At 39.2% G+C, this 21,015-nt stretch overlaps 1 protein-coding gene across 1 annotated transcript in view; it reads right to left on the bottom strand.

The window, feature by feature from the left end:
• TRHDE (thyrotropin releasing hormone degrading enzyme) overlaps positions 1 to 21,015 on the bottom strand; it is a 447,855-nt gene that overhangs the window by 216,550 nt on the left and 210,290 nt on the right. The gene's annotated exons all lie outside the window — the stretch shown is intronic.

Below are 21,015 nucleotides of genomic sequence, written 5' to 3'. Positions count from 1 at the left end.
GTTCCTTGGTTTCACTCTTTGCTATGTGAAGTGCTCTTCGGCTCCTTTCAGCTTCTCTGCTGAGTATCACTCAGAGGCACTTCCCCTAGATTACAGATGCATTGTGAACTTTGTCCTGGTTCTTCTACCCCAAATCTATCCTGCTGTCAAATCCCCAGGCTTCTGAACTAACTCCCCCTTCTATTTCCTTCCCACCCTTAAATTTCACCATCAGCGCTGTCTTCCACACTGTGTCCTCAGCAGCATCTCCATCACAGCCCCAGTTGCCTTTCCAGCTCTGCAGCCTAAGCCTTCTTGGGAGAGGTCAGTAGACGTAACAGTTAAAAGTTGGAGCTTTAGAGTCCACACTAATTATGATCTAGGTCTAACACTTACTGGCTATGAAACTTCAAATAAATTGTTCAATCTCTCTCGGCTTCTATCTCCTCATAGATAAAGTGAGGATATTAATGTACTAGCCTTGCAGGTTGTTGTGAAAAGTAAATGAGATGGTCCATGTAAAGCACTTAGTCCTAAGCACAACACATGATAAATCAATGCCATCACTATTTGGGATCTAACCAGTCTGTCCTCACCTTAGGGAATCTGATGCATGACAGGCCTAACTTTGTCTTTGAACAAAGATGCAGTGTTGGCTAACGTGTTATGTTAGGCATTCTGATTTCTGAATTGAAAATAGTTTATGATGTAAAGCAATACAGAACCCACCTAAGAACAAGCTTTAAAAAAAAAAAAAAAAGTCATAGGACACTCCCACTTTATTATTTAAGGACTCTAAATTTGAAGATTTAAAGGTTTAACAGGTTAAAAACAGTGGTGTTTTTATTATGTCATTACTGGTACTTGAAGATACTATTTACATAAGCATTGAAGTTTCTGTATTAAAAAATAAAACTCCTTGCTCTGACAATTACCATATGTGACTAGTATAAATATAAATTACATTTGAAAAAGAAGCATTAATAAGATAAAATTCATAGAAGTCATCTATTACTGGTATTTATAAAATGAAAAAAAACCATTTCTTGCTTCAAGTACATATTCCAAAGATTTTTTTTTTTTTACTCACCAACTGATTAAGTTCTAAATAGTTGTTTTTATTTGTGTTTTTTTGGTTTTTTTTTAATTTCATCTTCAACTTTATTGCTGTAACTACTTTGGAATTCCAAGTAAATCCCAATGTATGCTTTTTCATACATTGAACATTCAAGTGTTGCATGAAACTGTTATTAATTCTGGTGATTAGCTGTTCTTTTTTTTTTTTAACTTTACAATATTGTATTGGTTTTGCCGTATATCACCATGAATCCGCCACAGGTGTACACGTTTTTAAATTCATTTGACAAAGAGGACTTTAAGCTTTGCTTTTCCTGGATACGTTCCCACCAAATTTAGGCCTACACGGGAAAAGAATCTAAAACAGAGTGGGTATATGTATTTATATAACTGATTCACATTGCTATACACTCAGAACTAACACAACATTGTAAACCAACTATACTTCAGTGAAAATTTTTTTTAAAAAGTGTGAATCAGTACTTCAAAACTTTAAAACAAAGCTTACTTTCTGCTGATGGACTTCGTGCATATTTCCATCAAAAAAGACTAGTTTCAGCTACATATTTTAGCCTGTAACAAAATTTTCATCAGTACCACTTGTACTCGCAAGCCTACCATTTAAGTTCTCAAACTCCTAGCATTCTACTGAATTAGCATTAGGCCATAATATGCAGTCAGTGTTTTTGCTGATCTTCCTACCACACACTCAAAAGACTTTTTTTTTTTTTCATCTCTGCAATCACTTTTCCTCGACACTTACTGATTACTGTCAACTGCAAAGGAGGAACACTTGTCAAGTTTTGCCTAATTCCCTTTTTCCCTGAAAAAGAATTTTTATGCCAAAGGACTTATCCCATATGCACAAGAAATGTTTGTCATTTTCTTACCCATTTAATTTTTAAAATTAGCTCTACTTTCATTTCATATTTTGTATCTTCTTTCAAGCACTTTTGAAACTCATGGTCTTTTACTTTAATGGACATGATTAGGCAGAAACATCAAAAACACACTAAATGATTCCTAACACCATCATTTGGTGACAGGCCAAGTTGACTAATGCTTGTTACACAACAAAGATTTGGTGCTATCTAAGAGAATGTAGGTGGTAAGTCAGGTTCCTTTATATGATGGTTTCATATATAGTATTTCTTTGTCTCTAAAACATTTATTCATTACCTAACACGACCCAGACTGATCTGGACATTGGATATTTAAACCTTGAACAATAAAGACACAGTCCCAGTAAAACCTATGGAGCTGAAAAACCAATTGGGAATACAAATAAGTTTAAAAGTATCAATATATCATAGACATGCATGAAGGAAACTGCAGTATAATACATGTGCTAACATGAGGATATGATATAATATAGGCAACATAGAAGAGAGACTAAGAACACGGGCTCCGAAGCCAGGTAGTCTAGGGTCAAAACTCAGTCCTGCTACCTAACAGGCTTGTTATTTATCATTTCTGCTCCTCGTTTTCCTTACCTGAAAACTGATTACCATACCTGCAACTCTTTCACAGAGTTACTGTGAGGGCGACTGCTGGACCACAACTCTCAAGCATCTCTCACATTTCTGTATATCTTAAAAATCATAGATAGCAACTGGCTTTTGTTCCAAACTACTTTTTAAAGATATCTGTGTAGCCAAACAGAGATAGTGCCCTCTCAAAAGCAAAGGACAGGAGTATATACCATGATTTATAAAATAACTAGATTTCTGAGGCTTACAGTTCCTCATCTAAGGAGACTGCAATGCAATGGATCATATAGTAGGTGAGGAACTCTGGGCCTCTTTAATGTTCCTCTTGGGAATTGGGGTTCAGGGAACTGGCACAAAATTCTGATACTCTGGCTACTGTTATAGCTAGAGCAATAAAGTTTTATTGTCTATAATTTCAGGGTTTCCTGTCTTCTGTCTACTTTCATGAAACAACAGCAGACTGACTTGTCAAGCTTGCAAACGGGATAAGATAAAAACCTCAGACTCTTTACAGTTCTTGACAACAATGTGAGTTAAGACATGTGAGGTACTTGGAACAGTACCTAGCAGGTGGTAAGTTATCAATATTGGGGTAGACAGGAATATGCCCCTCCAAAGATGTCCATTCCTCCATTCCCAGAACCTGTGAATGTATTACATTATTTGGCAAAGAGGAATTAAGGGCACGAATGGAATTAAGGTTGCTAATCAGCTGACCTTAAAATGGAAGAGAATCCTGGATTATCCAGGTGGACTCAATATAATCACAAGTGTCCTGAAAAGTGAAAGCCAGAGGCACAAGAGTCTGTGTCAGAGTGAGGAAATGAGAGAAAGACTCTGGAGCCTACTGTTGGTCTGGAAGATGGAGTGGGTCACAAGCCAAGGAGTGAAGGGCTTCTAAAAATTGGAAATGGCAAGATAAAATTTAGAGATTCTCCCCTAAAGAAAAGCCTTAAGTGAGAGCAGTGTCAACTTGCCAATGTAGAGAACCATAAGGTAATAAATTTGTGCTGTTTTAAAGCACTATGGATGGCTTCCCTGGTGGCTCATATGGTAAAGAATCCACCTGCAACGCAGGAGACACAGGTTCAATCACAGGGTGGGGAAGATCCTGTGGAGAAGAAAATGGCAACCCACTCCAGTATTCTTGCCTGGGAATCCCATGGACAGAGGATCCTGATGGCCTGCAGTTCATGGGGTCACAAAGAGTCAGACACAACTTAGTGATCAAACTACCAAGGATGTGGTAAGTTGTCACAGCATCAGTAAGACACTGATGATAATAGAATATTATCATCATCACCTTTATCACTATTACTAGAGAAAGTCGATTATGAGATCTGTTCAGTTAGCTGGAGGGAAAGTATATTTCAGGCTAACAAGTGAGAGAGAACAAGGACTTTCAATAAACAAAACCTGGGACAATACAGCTGACGTATACAGTGACAGATCCTGTTTAGGACATGCTGAGTTTGAGATTCTCTGGAGCATCCAAATACAGAAATTCAGTAAGAGGCTGGATACAGAGGTCTGTGTGGGCTGGGGAGCAGGTTAAGAAGTCACTAATGTGTATTGCAGACTATGACTCATGGTGAGCATAGAGAAGGACAAAGATGTCTGAGGAGCACTCTGACTTAAGAAACAGGCAGAGCAAGGAGGAGAATGGAGCAGGCGGTGAGGAGACGCCAGAAGGGTGACGTCACACCATTCCAGCAGTGATCCGCCCAAAAAGGAGGCAAGAGTCCATAGCATCAAAGAATACCTTAGGGATATTTGTAAAACACAGATATTATACACTGAAGTGGTTATATATTAATTCATGTTTTCAAAGAATGCTAGCCATTTCATATCATTTTCAATCGATTTTCTCACTGAATTACAAAATCTTTTACATAGATCCAATACAAACTCTAATTGTATGTGTTAGCATCATCACCCAAGGCAGGGAAAAAAACAACCCTCTGTTAGGGGCTGTCTCATGAGTGTTAGTTGCTGGACTGGGCCCATCCCACAGCATGGAACTCAGGAGTCTTTTCTATTTCAAAGTCTGAGGTAACTGGGAATCATTTTAGAGTTTTAGATAGCTCTTTGACACTCTTTAATTGACAGATTCACATTTCCAGCAGAAGAGAGAATAAAAATAGTACTATTTATAAATGAGCATTCTTAACTCTTGAAACTTGGAGTTGTCAGTAAAATAGATTTCCAAATTCATATGCACTTCAGACAGTCTGAGGACAGAGTGGTTATTCCTAAAAGAAATTATTTATGTAAGTTTGGTAAAGTGGAAACAAAGATTCATTGAGCCTTAAGGCCAATTCCTCTTAGCATAAGCTGTACCAGTAATAGGCATACTTTTCAATAGAAAAATGCAAATATATAATTCAAAGGAACCAGTGTTGGATGCTTATAGCTTAAAAGTGTATCGCATTATTTTCAAGTAAAAAAATCAAATACTTGGTGAAGCACCCGAGGAAAAAAAATCACTGAAGCCCAATAGTTGTTGATTTCTTTTTGTTTAAATCACTTCTCTTTGTGATACAAAGTATTATCTGATATTAACTGGCATTTAAACAATGGATAAATTTTCAGAGAGCTAGTAGTATAAACAGGAGATTCCAAAATTGACTGTGAATTTTAAAGGTTCCTAAGGGAAATGTTTGGGGTAATGAAGACAGAGAGAAAAAAGAAAATAGAGTTCAAAAATATCACAATTATAGAAACAGAAAACCCAGTGACACTTTGCTACTTTACTAAATTTTAACATTAATTCAAAGGTAATTTCCCTTTAAGAGGACTAAAGTAGAACTGTATCAGTTTAGAACTTAGTGTGTTACTGAAAGACTTTATCTTCATATAATCCAAACCTATAGATCTACCATTTGAAATAGCATCGAGTCACTCAATGCCATGAAGAAAAATAATGCCATGTCCCATTCAGCCTGAATTATGTATCAGATGGGAGGTATTGATCAAAATATGACCCATGTATTTCATTACCAAAATTATCTGATGCTTTGTTATAAATATCTTCTGAGAATATAAAGAAACCACCGTATCCAAATTTTTCTATAGAAGAGTTTCTGAGAGCTTCTAATCGATGATTTTTTTTTCAAAACCCATTACTAGTGTTCCAAATATTCCCTAACTCAATTTACATTAGATCCAGAAATGAAATACAGGAAGAACTAATAATGAGTCAGAGATTGAATTGAATCCTTTACTTCTCCAAGCTCCAGTATCTAATTGGCATCATTAAGTTGTATTCCCAAAGTGTATTTTCTAGGAAGAAAAATATTTTGTATGCCTAATGGGGAAAAGCTGAGAAAAGGGGATTTTTTTGTATCCATCATAAAAATGTGGCTTCTAATGTAAATACTCAGGGAACTGATAAGATGGGAAGTTGCCAGAAGCAGTTTTCCTGACATTACAGTTAATAGAGCGTGAGGGTTCTACAGCTCAACATGACATGGAACTGATCACCGCATACTTGCAGCAAGGAGACCATCATGAAGACAATGGTAACACCCTTCTCATTATTTTTGCTTCTTCTTGTCCTAAAGCACTATGCAAATTCTACACCTGTGTCTTGGAACCTGTCTCATTATTAAATGAATCATTATTAAAATGAAAGCTGACTTTCTGCGGAATGCTGCAGTAAAAGATCAGGTCCAAGGACACTTAAAGGTTCTGTTCATGTTGTGTTGGAGCATTCGGGTTATCACAGTCCTGGGTAGGGGATGGCATCCTTACAGCCTGACCACCTTACAGCTTGAGCAGAAAATGCTACAAAGCGTTTGGGACGCTCTAAGAGCTAACTCGCGCAAGGAACTTGTATCCACCACTCTGGATCTCAGTGCATTATGTATGTGTGTGTATGTATGTATGTGTGTATGTGTATATATGTTTGTATAAGTATTTATTATATAATGATATGTGCATCTATATAAATATACATACCAAGTGTACCTAAGTGTACATACTATATAATATTACAAAAACACATATACACACTATAATACATGTATATACATTTATAGAAATTAGCTGAAGTTTGATGAATTCATTGAATTTTATGAGTTTATCATTCCAAATTCATGCTAGATGTAGACCGCTTTTTATCTCATCCTATGTAACTTCAAGCTGATGGAGGTATTTTGATTTTTGTCCCCAGGGGTCAGTTTTAATCATGTGCTGTGTTGTGCTTAGTCGCTGCCACGTCCAACTCTCTGTGACCCCGTGGACTGTAGCCCACCAGGCTCCCGGTCCATGGGGATTCTCCAGGCAAGAATACTCGAGTGGGTTGCCATGCCCTCCTCCAGGGGATCTTCACAATCCTGGGATCAAACCTAGGTCTCCCGCATTGCAGGCAGATTCTTTACCAAATAATAGTCAACAATTGTTTAGTCATCAGTCGTTTCTGGCTCTTTGCGACCCCATGGACTGAACCCCACTGGATTCCTCTGTCCACTGGAGTGGGTTACCAGACCCAAAAATCAAGGCCGTGTCTCCTGCTTGGCAGGTGCAGTCTTTACCACTGAGGCACCTGGGAAGCCCTGGTCTCCAAATTAGCGAAACAGAGACACTAACTCAGGCTTCCCAGGTGGCTCAGCGGTAAAAAATCTGCCTGCCAGTATAGGAGATGCCGGAGCAGGGGGTTTGATCCCTGGGTTGGGGAAGATCCCCTGGAGAAGGAAATGGCAACTCACTCCATGGACAGAAGAGCCTCACAAAGAGTCAGACGCAACTGTGCATGACCACAATGGCCATCCTTGTATATGGGCTTTTCTCTAGTTGCTGGGACTGGGGGCTACTCTCCAGTTGCAGGGCGTGGGCCTGGGCCTCGCATTTGTCATGATAATGGCTTAAAGTTAACAAAAACACAATCCTGGCCACATTTACTAAAAAGCAAGTAAGTCTGTTCTATTGTAAAGCACTTCTCTACTTTAAAAATAACAAATAAAATACCAAGAAAATCAAAATGAACATTTAGGAGTATCTTCGCAATACAGAGATAAATATATATATATATATGGTGACTGCAGCCATGAAATTAAAAGACGCTTACTCCTTGGAAGGAAAGTTATGACCAACCTAGATAGCATATTCAAAAGCAGAGACATTACTTTGCCAACAAAGGTTCGTCTAGTCAAGGCTATGGTTTTTCCTGTGGTCATGTATGGATGTGAGAGTTGGACTGTGAAGAAGGCTGAGTGCCAAAGAATTGATGCTTTTGAACTGTGATGTTGGAGAAGACTCTTGAGAGTCCCTTGGACTGCAAGGAGATCCAACCAGTCCATTCTGAAGGAGATCAGCCCTGGAATTTCTTTGGAAGGACTGATGCTAAAGCTGAAACTCTAGTACTTTGGCCACCTCATGCGAAGAGTTTACTCATTGGAAAAGACTCTGATGCTGGGAGGGATTGGGGGCAGGAGGAGAAGGGGATGACAGAGGATGAGATGGGTGGATGGCATCACTGACTCGATGGACGTGAGTCTGAGTGAACTCCGGGAGTTGGTGATGGACAGGGAGGTCTGGTGTGCTGCGATTCATGGGGTCGCAAAGAGTCGGACACGACTGAGCGACTGATCTGATCTGATGTGATAGTAACTCTAAGTTTGTGGTCAGTTTTACTACTCTCCTGATCTCCGTCACACCTCGAGTTTTATCAGTTGTTGACTACCAGATATGTTCCTATAATTAATGCAATTGTCAGCAGAATCTCAAGGCCAGCTCCAGATCTAGTGAATCCTAATATGCATTTTCATAAGATCATCAAATGATTCATGTATACCTTAAAATTTGAGAACAAATCTAAGATACGTTGCTTTCCCTCAGGGGTTGTATGAGACCACCTATGAAGGTATGAAAATAAACTAGAACTTTTATTTGTATTTAGGTTTGTCTGATGCAGATACTCTCACCTGGATGAATTATCAAAGTCTGTCGAAAGAGAGCAGAAGTTACATAGACATCATAACAACAACTATCCATCTCATTAGTTTATTTTCAAGGGCATGTGGCAGTACAGAAGCACCCAGTCAAATGGATTTATGGATTATATTACCCAGTGTATCTAGTTAAATGGATTTATGGATTATATTATCTAGTGAAATTATGACTTCTGTCATAAACCAACCCTCAGAAAATAAACAGATGATTTAAAAATACACCTACAAAATAATAGTAGATTGAGGTTCATATTAATAATACAAAGACAACAACAACAAAAACTGATAGAGCTGACAGTTCAGTTCTAAGTAAGAGGAACTACTGTTTCTGAGCACATACTAAGGGCCAGTCAGTTTCTAAGTGCTTAACATTCTCATTAACAACGCACTTCATTTTGAACTTCACTTGAGGTGTATATTGTGCTTTGAAATTTAGCTACTCAAAGTATTATGTGGACTAATTCAAAATTAAATACATATAGCCAAGTAGGGACGAACATAATGGAAATACTCACAGAAGTGGTGCACAACCAGGAAAAAGAAAAAGAATAAACTTCTGTCATAAAGGAGTAATTCTCCAATTTGGTCATTCATGTGAATCACCTGGAGGGCTAGTTGGACTATATATTTCTGGGTCCAAAGCCCACAGTGGGGTGGAGCTTTAATTTGTCTTCCTAACAAGTTCCCAGGTGATGCTGCTGGTCAGGCAATCACATTTTGTAAGGAGCATTTAGAACTGAAGACCTCAAATATTTTTATATATTTGAGTCACCTAGGAAAACTTTAATAAAAATATTATGCCTTATGCTTCTCCCAAGACTCCAAATTGTTCTAATGAGGGAACTCAGCCTTCTTACTCTTTAAATGACCCTAATGCACAAAGGTTGAAATCATTGCTTTAGATGGAGGGAAAATAAAAACAGAAAGACTGTTTCTAAATAATAGAATCCTAACTAAAATACAGAGGTGTGTCAGAGAAAACAGACAGTACTTTTTAATTAATAAATATTAAAGATAAGAAACCCACCAAAAAGGCATAGACTATGCTTGCTAATTGAATGAATGGGTAATGAATAGAATTATGGTATTCCATTAACCACAATTATAAATCCAAGTAATGGGAAGGGGGAGAATGAGAAAGGAGAACAAGGCAGAGAAACAGAAAATAGTTTTATAGCACAAAAAGAACAAATTATTTTCATAATACTAACCTTGAAACCCCATTTTTGCTAGTAATGAAAAAGTGATACAAAAGTTTCTCTTAACAGCATACACTTATTTAAATCATCCCAGCATTTAAAACTTAGGTTGCCTGGCTTCAGAATTCATGTCATTAGTCTCTCTCTACTCTATGCTGCATCCTCTTCTATTTTTCGGTTGATGGAAATAGAACTCAATTAAAGGCAAATAATAAGTGTAAAGTAATAGGGATTAGCACCCAAAGCTATGAAATAGTAAAAACACAATGCTTACCATAGCCTATGTTTTTAATTCCTAAGTAGCAGTCTGAACTAAAGTCTATTGTTTTAAAAAGCATTTTGAAAAAAAAAAAAAATAGAGGCAGTGTGTTCTGCAATGCAGGGGGGAGAAAATGTTGAAATCTCAGATTACACGGACTTCTGCTAATATCTAGTGAGACATAAAATAAACATTTATTTATGGATTTTATTATGGACTATCAGTGCTGATTTCCACAAATGTTTGACCCCCTCATAGAACTGTATAGTCATAGGACTCTAAGTAAACCTGAGCTAAATGCCTTTGCTTACATGCCAACAAGTTTGTGTAAAGATACAGTTAGGTCTCTATTTTAAACATAATTTTGTTGTCAGCTGAGAGTTGGCATTCTTTATTATGGCATAGTACCTGGTGTTAATGAAAAACATCAACCTGCTCTCCCATATACAAACACCCTATAACAAGAACAAATGAATTTTAATCTTTCAAGAAAAGGGAAAACTTGATATCAGATGCAAACCACTTTGTTGACATTCCCAAATTAGGAAAATATATATGGCAAGGTACTGACTGGTACAATACACAAATATTTCATTTCCACTCTGTTGGAATGGAACAGCAGGTAGTAAAGTGACATTACAAGACAGTCACTTTCACTCTAAGCCCAAAGGCAAAGGATTCATTCTATCAATATTTGCAGAGTTAGCTTAGGTTATTCTGTTGCTTCTTCTATACATACATACAGTCAGAAAAAGCAAAAATAAAAAATTTCCATTTTCTCCAAAGGCAAACAAAATGACTAGTTGATAATATGTCTTTTTCTTTACTTTTTTTTTTCTTTTCTAGATTGCTTTCTATAAGGCTATCATTCAATTCATTAGTCTAGCTGACAATAGCTCTTTGCTTCCTCTGAGATCCTTCAGTGACCTGAAGTATTATGTCTTAATAATGCCATAATTGAGAACACAGTACATAATAGGCACAACTTTTAAAAATAAGCAAAGTTAGTCAAATGAATTAGGTCTTAGGATCTGACTTTCAAATAAACTTATATTGGAACACTCACCCTAAGTTTATGGACACTGCTGCTGCTGCTAAGTTGCTTCAGTCGTGTCCGACTCTGTGCGATCCCACAGACGGCAGCCCACCAGGCTCCCCCGTCCCTGGGATTCTCCAGGCAAGAACACTGGAGTGGGTTGCCATTTCCCTCTCAATGCATGAAAGTGAAAAGTGAAAGTGAAGTTGTTCAGTCATGCCCGACTCCCAGCGACCCCATGGGCTGGAGCCCATCAGGCTCCTCTGTCCATGGGATTCTTCAGGCAAGAGTACTGGAGTGGGTGCCATTGTCTTCTCTGTTATGGACGCTAATGAGAACATATTAACTGTTTAACATGGATACTAAACTGACCCAATGCTTATTTGCCAAGTGACTGATTATTCAGAATGTTTTTCAGTTGAGGGCAATCTGTTTTATTATGACTTTTTAGTGGTCTTATTTGTTAGACGGGCGTGCTGCTGTCCATAGGGTCCCAAAGAGTCAGACACAACTTAATGACTGAAAAGAACAATTTGTTAGACCAAATACAGCACTACTGCTAACTCAAAGGACATCACTATACAAATTATAAAAACTCACCTCTTCCCAAGGCATCATACTGCCATGTGCCAGAAAACAGCTTTAATAAATCTACAAATCTATGATGGCTCCAAACATGAAGGGTGCACTTCTAGAGTTGTGTGATGTACAACCTAATCTATTAAGTTGTGTCAACATCATTAACAAGAAATGTTTCCTGATTCATAGAGCTCAGAAGTCTAATATACTCTGCAAGGAGACAGTGAGACAGGCTTTAAAAATAATAAGTCCACTTGTGAAGAGATGATTTGTGAAACTACCATAGGTGAGGAAAAAAACTTTCCTCTCCCCTTCTAGGTTCTTCTGGCTCATCTATGAATTAAATTGACATGAAATAGATTAATAGGAGAAAATAAAATTTAACATACTTATGGGGGTTCCACAATGGCACCCCACTCCAGTACTCTTGCCTGGAAAATCCCATGGATGGAGGAGCCTGGTGGGCTGCAGTCCATGCGGTCACTAAGAGTCAGACACAACTGAGCAACTTCACTTTCACTTTTCACTTTCCATTTTCATGCATTGGAGAAAGAAATGGCAACCCACTCCAGTGTTCTTGCCTGGAGAATCCCAGGGACGGGGGAGCCTGGTGGGCTGCCATCTATGGGGTCACACAGAGTCGGACACGATTGAAGCGACTTAGCAGTAGCAGCATAAGACTATGAGACCCAAGAGCAATTTAGACAATTGAATGTTGCATACCATCTGGCAGAAGGAGAAGAGGGTAACTTACATGAAACTTACATAAAAACGAGTGAATGTTTGGTAAACAAGGGGCTTTTCTGGTGGCTCAGATGGTAAAGAATCTGCCTGCCATGTGGGAGACCCAGGTTAGATCCCTGGGTCAGGAAGATCCCCTGGAGAAGGAATGGCAACCCACTCCATTACTCTTGCCTGGAGAATTCCATGGACAGAGGGGCCTGGTGAGCTATAGTCCATGGAGTCACAGTCAGACACGACTGAGCCACTAACACACTTGTTAACAAGTGTTTGCTGGGCCATACAGAGACAGTGGGACACAGTGCCGAATTTGATCAAGCAGGTCTTGTTAAGTTTCCCCCAGTCTATCACCTAGTTCATAACATACTTTACTTATTTGTGATGATAGTTCTTCCAGGAACAGGTTTTTTATCTAAATTCTTTTAGGCAGTTAAGAATAAGTAGTAAAAGCTCTTCCTGAGACTTTTATCTCTTAAAAACATACAACCCAAAATAATTCGCAAGCCAAAGCAACACCTTTTGAGGTGGTAAAGGTTTGTTCCCCTGCAACACCATATTTGTTTAAATGACCCAGTGATCATTAAGAACATAATGAGAACAAATGCTTGGCTGTACAAAGGACATTGCTTTTTTGTTTCTTGTTTTGTTGTTTAGTTACTAAGTCATGTCTGACTCTTTAGCAACCCCATAGACGGTAGCCTGCCAGGATCCTCTCTCTGTCTGTGGGATTTCCCAGGCAAGAATACTGGAGTGGGTTGCCATTTCCTTTTCTAGGATATCCTCCTGACCAAGGGGTCAAACTCAGGTCTCCTGCATTGGCAGGCAGATTCTTTACCACTGAGCCATCTGGGAAGCCCATACATAGAACAGAGCAAAGAACAAATGGATTTAAGAGAGTTGAAGTTATAAATATTTTTCCGACAAGAATATTGGCACAAGTAATGTGCCAAGAAAGTCTCTTTACTTAGCATAAGTCTCAGCTCTGCTGTACATTAGAATCCACTGAGGAGCTTTGGAAATATTAAAGGCTGGGTGTCAACCCCAGACCAATTCTGTATGAATCTCTAGGGTGGGGCTCATGGATCAATCTTTTTGGAAGTTCTCAAAATGATTTCTCATGTTCAGCCAAGGTTTCAAACCTCCAACTTAGATGATTTACAAACAGTGTTCTTACCTAAGATAAACTAGAACAGTGATTCTCAAATTTTAGTGTGCATTCAAGTCACCAGGGGGCTTCACAGGTGGCACCGGTGGTAAAGAGCCCGCTTGCCAACGCAGGAGACATGAGACTTGAGTTTGATCCCTGGGTCAGGAAGATCCCCTGGAGGAAGGCATGCCAATCCACTCCAGTATTCTTGCCTGGAGAATCCCATGGACAGTGGAGCCTGGGGAGCTTCAGTCCATAGGGTTGCACAGAGTCACACACAACTAAAGCAACTTAGCATGCACACAGAGTCACCAGGAGAGTTTCACAAAACCGACTGCTAGGCACAACTTCCAGAGTCTTTGGTTTGGTTAGATGGTGATGCTTCTGGTCAAAAACTGCACTTTGAGGACCACTGATCTGGAACTTCCTACCCAAAATGTCCTGAGATGGCAACGACGACATAACAGGGACACTGTCAGAAATGCAGGCTTGCAGGCTCCATCCACTTCTCAATGGCTCCCTGAATTTTAGTAAGATTCCCAGGTGATTCTCATGGAAATTAAAGTTTAAGGAGCACTAATCTAGACCACAGACAAGTTAAAAAAATCTACTGGGATAAGAAAGAATATAAATGGAGATAAAATAGGACAGGGATTTGTGAATAATGAGAGAGCTCATACTCTAAAATCACCAGTCCTAACCAATCAATGCCCACATAGGCCTGCAGATTCACTGCTACCAGATATTCTAATTTTTCAAGAAGGTTAGTAAGTTTTTTAAATGTGAAATCCCTCAACTGTAAAATATTAGCAATTTATTCAAAGGTTTTATAACATGTTTAAGACCAAATAAACTATGTCTTTGGGCCATATTTGGACCATAGTTTGCCTGTATGTGACCTCTGATCTAGAAAGGGTCAATCATAAATTGAATTAGAGTTTGAAATAAATCACTGGAAATCCCCTAAGAACGCTTCCTTTAAAAGCTCAAGATAAATGATGTATTTGGCAAGTTAATTATTTTCCATAGGGCATGCCTCTGCCTGATACAAACTCAGTAAAGCAACAGAAACAAATGTTAGGGAAGCTTTGAAATATGTTATGGAAAAAAATATATAAAGCTATAAGGTAGGAAGCAAGAGAGGAAGCTGAAATGCCTCAGGAGTGCCTCTAAAGAACAGGAGATGCTCAAGCAATCAATCTCAAAACAAGAAAGGGGAGGCATTTGATTGTGTTTACTGATAAATACTACCTATGGACACAGCAAAATTTCTAGTCATAAGCCTTTGAGAGTGGAAGAAAAATAGCAGTATTATATAAGTAGAATTTATTTTCGCTTGTAAAAGAAGAGATAGTAAAACACCCTCAGTTCCATATTTCCCCTCACCTTTATTTGATAGCATTGGATTGTGTCATTCCCTCCAACTATGAAGCAATCTGAAAAAAGTTTCCCATGGAATCACACAATATACTCAATGTATGACAGTTTAATGGTCATTGAGGTTTTTTTTTCTTTAAACTTTGTACAATCACTTATTAAAGTCATCTTAGAAGCTATCTGGAGAAGGCAATGGCACCCCACTCCAGTACTCTTGCCTGGCAAAGCCCATGGATGGAGGAGCCTGGTAGGCTGCAGTGCATGGGGTCTCGAAGAGTTGAACACGACTGAGTGCCTTCACTTTCACTTTTCACTTCCATGCATTGGAGAAGGAAATGGCAACCCACTCCAGTGTTCTTGCCTGGAGAATCCCAGGGACGGGTGAGCCTGGTGGGCTGCCGTTTATGGGGTCACACAGAGTCGGACACGACTGGTGACTTAGCAGCAGAGAATAACAAGAAGGGCTTCCCTTGTGGCTCAGCTGATAAAGAATCCAACTGCAATGGGGGAAACTGGGGTTTGATCCCTGGGTTGGGAAGATCCCTTGGAGAAGAGAAAGGCTACCCATTTCAGTATTCTGGTCTGGAGAATTCCACAGACTGTATAGTCCATGGGGTCGCAAAGAGTCGGACACGACTGGGCGACTTTCACTCCACTCACCTTTGAGAAAGGTCACGTAGGACTAGAAAAACACAAAAGGAGTAGTCAAGCAGGTTGAAAGAAAGTCACATTATAAAACTGAGTGGAAGAAAAGGAAAAAGTTATGAAAACTGCTTATTACTCTGCTAAAGTACCAGTAAACAAGCGAAGTTCCACAAAGGCCTTGAGAATGGCGTAGAAAAAAGGGATAAGGCAATCCCCAGTCTGTCCTCACCAGGCTGTCCTTCCAACACATTTCTTTCACTGTGTGTTCCTGAACTCTATAACCTCAAAAGGCTCTCTCTCCAGGATAACTATCACATGTCTCATAATGGGATAAGAGCTATTCATAATATAATTTAGTTTTAATCCTACTAAATTATTAAATACTATCTCATACTTCTCTCTAAATCCCCTCAACTAGGCCAACAATTAAGAGAACAGATACTTTTATGCACTCTTAAATATATCCTTATGAACATTTCAAGTTTTTGATGTTAAAACAATGAAACAAAGGTTAGCTAGATGCCCTTCTTGGTTCAATACTTGAGAGTGCCACCATCATCTCTTTATTCTCTCAGCCTGTTTAAAAAAATGTTGGGTATACCAAGGACATTTAGCCAATAAAGATATACTAGACAATTATTTTTCAAAGAAAAAGTAAATAGCACCTCAAACATGTTACATTTGTTATCTTAAATAACATAGATGAGCAGATGAAGGACAGACTTTAATAGGCCTCTCAAAATATGAGAATTTGTAGCTGAAGCTGCCAAGATTAGAGATTATGTACCCTAAGTGAGTAAGTGTTAGTCACTCAGCTGTGCCTGACTCTTTGTGACCCCATGGACTGCAGCTCACCAGGTTTCTGTGTCCATGAGATTTTTCAGGCAAGGATACTGGAGAGGGTTTCCATTTCCTTCTCCAGGGGATCTTCCCAACCCAGGGATTGAACCCAGGTCTCCTGTACTGCAGGCAGATTCTTTACCAACTAAGCTACATGGGAAGCCCCTTAGTGTACACTAGCAACTATATTTATAAGATAATGTTTCATCTGCAGGATTTTTTTAAAAAATATTAAAATTATAATATAAGAGAGGAGTGCACTGAAAATCAAAAGCACTTTGCTTTTTACCTTTGCCTGCAAGAAACCATGTGACTCAAGACCAAAGCAGTTTACTTTAAACTGATGTCACCATAGCATTCTCATTACATACAAAAGGACAAAAGAAATAAATTAGAATTTAATCAAGGCCTGATAACTGCCCAACTCTGTGTTTGGCAGAATCGTCAGTCAGATGAGAGGGTAAACTAGACAATCTTTATGGCTCTTTTAATTGAAAACATGGAACAGTCTTATGGACTCTGTGGGAGAGGGAGAGGGTGGGAAGATTTGGGAGAATGGCATTGAAACATGTAAAATATCATGTATGAAACGAGATGCCAGTCCAGGTTCAATGCACGATACTGGATGCTTGGGGCTAGTGCACTGGGACGACCCAGAGGGATGGTATGGGGAGGGAGGAGGGAGGAGGGTTCAGGATGGGGAGCACATGTATACCTGTGATGGATTCATTTTGATATTTGGCAAAACTAATACAATTATGTAAAGTTTAAAAATAAAATAAAATTAAAAAAAAAAAAAACTTATCTCAATCCTAAGGAATATTTGAGTAAACTGATATGTAAACCACGTGTAAATCCTGATCCCAGTAAGTCACGCAAGGACCACTGTTCTCTTGGAATCCATCTCTTTCTATCACAGCCTCACCTAACTATAAGGAATAACTCTGTTATCTGCTTGTCAATAGGAAATCCAGAACTACAGAGAGAATCTACAGAGCAACCAAACAAGATGCCTTTCTTCCTGGTAGTGTCGCCATGGTACATTGCAGTGTTTCATATACAGAGATAAACGAAACACATACATACATATACATTTATATATATGTACATCTTATACACACATATATATATGAAAAATGTTCCAACAAATGTATTCTCCATTTTTCCTGCTGCTGCTGCTAAGTTGCGTCAGTTGTGTCCGACTCTGTGCAACCCCATAGACAGCAGCCCACCAGGCTCTCCCAACACTGGGATTCTCCAGGCAAGAACACTGGAGTGGGTTGCCATTTCCTTCTCCAGTGCGTGAAAGTGGAAAGTGAAAGTGAAGTTGCTCAGTCGTGTCCGACTCTTCTCGACTCTTCGTGACTGCAGCCCTCCAGGCTCCTCCGTCCATGGGATTTTCCAAGCAAGAGTACATTTTTCCTAATGATACTCAAAAAAAAATTTTTTTTTTAATTTTTGGCAGTTCACTTCAACATTGCTATGTTCATACTGAGCTACTATGCTAAATCCTAGGGAAACAAAAATGAATAATGTTCAGTTCATGTCCTTATTTCTTAGGATTCAAAGAGGTCATAAAACAAATAGTTGAAGTACATAATAAGAGCAATATGCCTAGAATGCTTGGAAAACACAAAAAGAGGGTGTCTAATTCAATTAAGGAATCAAAGGAAGGTTTCCTGGAGTAAATGATGCTTGAGATTTTCTAAAGACAAAACAGAGACAGAAGAAAAAGAAAAAGAGGGCATAAGGCATCCCAAGAAGACGGAATAGTGAAGTGAAAGACACAAAGGGTGAAGCTCATAGTATATATTGAAGAAAGCTCTCCGGTAGTATTGTGTTGCCATGCCGCGCTAAGTGCTTCAGTCATGTCCGACTCTGTGAGACCCTGTGGACTGCGGCCCGCCAGACTCCTCTGTCCAAGAACACTAGAGTGGGTTGCCATGCCGTCCTCCAGGGGATCTTCCTGACCCAGGATCGAACCAGCATGTCTTACACGTACCCTGCATTGGAAGGCGGGTTCTTGACCACTAGCGCCACCTGGGAAACCCAGTATTGTGTTGGATTGGCCAAAAAAAATCATTCCATACATCCATAATCAACATTTTGGCCAACCCAAGAGCAGAGTAGACGTAGTGGAACATGGGGACGTGAAGCTGTAGTGGCAGTCAGTGCTACATCACGGAGGCCCCTGACTCATGTCAGGCTAAGAATTGGATTTTATCGTAGAGGCAATGGAAAACCGATGGAGGGGGCAGGAGAATAGCATCCCAGAATTGTCTACGTTTTGTTTGAATGATGGATCTCAAGCGGAAATGACAGAAGGCAAGAAAATTAGTGACAAGTGAGTCCCTATGTTGTGTAATATTAACAGAACTGTGGAAGAGAGGATAGAATTAAGGACTATTTAAGACTTAAAATCAGAGGAGTAATACGGACACAAGATGGAGGAATCTGAGAATCCTCTCCTCATATTGATGGCGTTAGGGCCAGTTCCCTACATAGGAGTATAAACAATTGGGATATGAAATACATGGGAAGAGACTGGGTCTGGTGAGGGTGCAAAATGGGGAGCAGGGAAGCTGAATTCTGTTTGGATCTGTGGCAAAAAATATGAGTCATAATCCACGAAAAGAGATCCAGCAAACATTAATCAAAGCAGTAGAAGGAGAAATAGGAAACATGCGAGCAGAGAAAACAAAGTTCCAGCAATCAAAGGAGGATCAATAATGCCAAATGCAGCAAGGACGTTCAGTAAGTACCGGGAAAGTGTTTACTGGATTTGGTGATTTGGCCTTTGCCAGGCAGTTTCAATGGACTGCTGGGAATACGAGCCAGATGCTGTAGGCTGAGGAGGGACTATGTGGTAAAGAAACGACAGCACCAAATCCTCCAGAGGTTGCAAACTTATGTAGGTAAGTGTGGGCTCATGTACAGTCAGTCGTGTCTGACTCTTCACAACCCCCTGGACTGTAGCCCTCCAGGCTCCCATGTCCATGGGATTTTTTAGGCAAGAATGCTGGAGTGGGTTGCCATTTCCTCCTCCAGGAGATCATCCCGACCCAGGGGTTGAACCCGAGTCTCTTGCCTCTCCTGTACTGCAGGGGGATTCTTTGGCACTGTGCCATTGGTGAAGCCCAGATAGGTGAGACTTACCCGGATATCTCTGCTTCCTCTTTGTGAGTAGAAACCTCCTTTGTATGTTATCACATAATCAATGAGGATCTCCATCAAGATGGCTTGGTAATAGAATTATTTTACTCAGACTGAATGAAAAGTCTTAATGACATTTAAAAGCCGTCATGAACTATAGTTATCACACACCTTAATAAATCTCCTATGGAGGAGTCTGATGAGGCAAGATGCCAACACATAAATCTCTAATAATCTCAGCACCACTTAGAACTAGACCTTCTTTGCCAGATAGAACATTGTCCTAAACACACCTCAAACATTATAAAGAATATAAAGAGAGAGAGATGTGCAGCTTTGATAAAGCCACCCAATCTTCTGCTTAGTGTTTATAGGGAATGTTCTAGAGAATTCTAGTCTATTGCTCCCAAGCTCCTCAAGGAAAATGGGTGGCAGAAAAGAAGAGGACTCATGCAAATTAACATATCTTTTTTATATATATTTCAAACACTGCCTCTGAATTATTATTGCTCTTTTCTATTTCTTGCTAGCACTGGCTTTATTATCTTGTTTATTGCTGTAATTTGGTGATTTGATTCAACATGTACATGATGAATTTGGCCTAAGAACATCAACAGGAATGAAATAGCTTCTAGTTCATTGGAAATGAGAATGCACCTATAACAGCTCTCTTCATTAAACTCTAAACCTGGTATAACTTATATTTTATGATGCTTCTTATAACAGTAAACCACTTAAAGAGATTTTAAGAGATTCTTCTTCTCCAGGAGGATTAATAGGAAACTGTACTTCTCATCAGACTTTTCCCACACCTCCTGTCTCTTTCCCTTCCCTGCCTGTCCTGCTCAATGTCAACCGCCCTGTATAGAGCAATGATGAACTGCCTTATCCAGAGACACTCATCAAAGGTGGCTTCTGCAGACAGAGAAAGTCAGTCATCATGGGGCAGGAGGGAGGGAAGCAACGGGAATGAAGGGAAAATTGAACAGTAATCATCGGGCAATTTTATTTCTGCTTCAGCCGAACAACAAATTATCTTTTTGCTTGCAAACAACTACATAACTTCGATGATGAAAAACGGAAACCTGTTTATCTGAGAGGAAGAGCAAGTGTCAATTAAAAAAGAAAAGCAACAACCAAAATAAAGCTGGAAGTACCTCTTACAGCATAGCCACTCTGAACTGCAAGAGGTTAACTTCTCTCTGTTGATGATTTTTCCATAAACCTTATCACCTTTCATATACTAAAATCTAAAGCAACAACACAGAGGGAGAGGATATATGTATGCATATGGCTGATTCACTTCCTTGTATAGCAGAAGCTAACACAACATTGTAAAGCAATTATATTCCAAAAAAAAAATTAAAGGAAAAAATAGAATAATCTCAGAATATATTATTAACTGATAACAAAGTTGCTGATAGACTATATGGTAAATATGAACTGATAAAATGGTATCTCTCTCTACAATACTGTCAAAACTGATAACAATTACTATGGAGTGGATTTGGAAGGGTTTTGGATGGGGTGGAGGGGAAATTT

This window comes from Bos javanicus, chromosome 5 (assembly GCF_032452875.1).
Source record: "Bos javanicus breed banteng chromosome 5, ARS-OSU_banteng_1.0, whole genome shotgun sequence".
NCBI lineage: Eukaryota > Metazoa > Chordata > Mammalia > Artiodactyla > Bovidae > Bos > Bos javanicus.
The sequence above is the reverse complement of the archived record's forward strand: the minus strand, read 5'-3'. Positions and strand labels throughout refer to the sequence as shown.